Source organism: Trichogramma pretiosum, unplaced genomic scaffold, assembly GCF_000599845.2.
Source record: "Trichogramma pretiosum strain Unisexual culture from Peru unplaced genomic scaffold, Tpre_2.0 scaffold54, whole genome shotgun sequence".
NCBI classification, from domain to species: domain Eukaryota; kingdom Metazoa; phylum Arthropoda; class Insecta; order Hymenoptera; family Trichogrammatidae; genus Trichogramma; species Trichogramma pretiosum.
The window spans coordinates 25,001-26,345 of NW_019641628.1; positions in this window are offsets into that span (position 1 = coordinate 25,001).

The window sequence follows — 1,345 nt, forward strand, 5'->3', positions numbered from 1 at the left end:
TGCATTATGAAAATTATGCAAATTATGTAGATTTGATTATGCGACATTGGCTTTCTCTATAGACAATACGTACTGACAGTCATATAGACACATACAAGCACCCAGCATGCTGTTGTACCTTTAAAGATCATTATGTACTGCTCAATCAATATATTTGACTTGGTTTTTAAAAGTATAATTTTGGTTGTACAACTATTTATAAAAGTTCCAATTATCTGTGCTAGATATCTGAACATGCAATCGCATAAGCGGTAATTTTCAAACAACGTCAATTAGAGTGTTTCAAGTAGTAAACATACATATATGCATGCGTAGAAACATTCACATGTCAAATGGTGGAAAAAAGTCTAGTCACAGGCAAACTTGTATGAGTAGGAATCCACTCAGATGTGATTTATATGCGCCACGAACTTTTTTCTCTCTCTCTTCCTCTCACTCCCTACCCTTCACCATGCGACAAAAGTGGTGGATTCACCTATGTCACGTGCAAGTGTAAGACGATTTTAGTTTCATACGTGCGTACCGCCCGCGAATAAAATATTTGCAAGTATACGTTGGTGATATAAGAATAGTTGCTGCTCTTGAAGCTCGAGAATGCTATGAGCATACATTGCAAATTTTTAACGATAAAGAAAAAAGGCCAATGTTTTAGCCATTATACAAAAAAATTAAGAAATAACGCAATTTCGAGACTGGTTTAGGGATCAATTGCATTTGAATATAAGATTTGCCCTTCAAATATGTGAAATTATTTCTTTGTGTTTGCCACGCTTGATAGGGTAAAATGGAAAACCACACCCATGCTTGGTAAGTAAATATACCATCAATATCTATTTATAAAAATACTGTCTCAGCTCTTACCTAAAATTAATAAAATACTACCTTTTTATTTCATTATTTTTCATACAAAAAATTGATAACTTTCATTTTCTGTGCAAATGAAAAGTTATAAAATAGTCAAAAACGAAATCATATGAAATTCATTTACTCTTATCATAATTTGTCATATTTGTGGAATTTCAATTTTGGCATCTGTCCGTATTTTCAAATGCATTTTTAATTCTTAACTATTATTTTTGAGGCCTGTTGGGTCAACGATTAAACATCTGCCACCTTTTTTAAGAAATCATAAAATAAAGTAATAGGACATTTGGTGACCCGGAGATGAAAGGCTCTTCTTGTAAGTTAGTCTCATTATTCTATATTTAATATATCAATCAGATAATAAGCTATCATCGGTGCGTTGATTATAAATTAACAAAAAATCACGATAAAAATAAATGTTACTCTTTGTATACCTTAAAATAGTCATTGGAAAAACATACATCTCTTTGAGATTCGAATT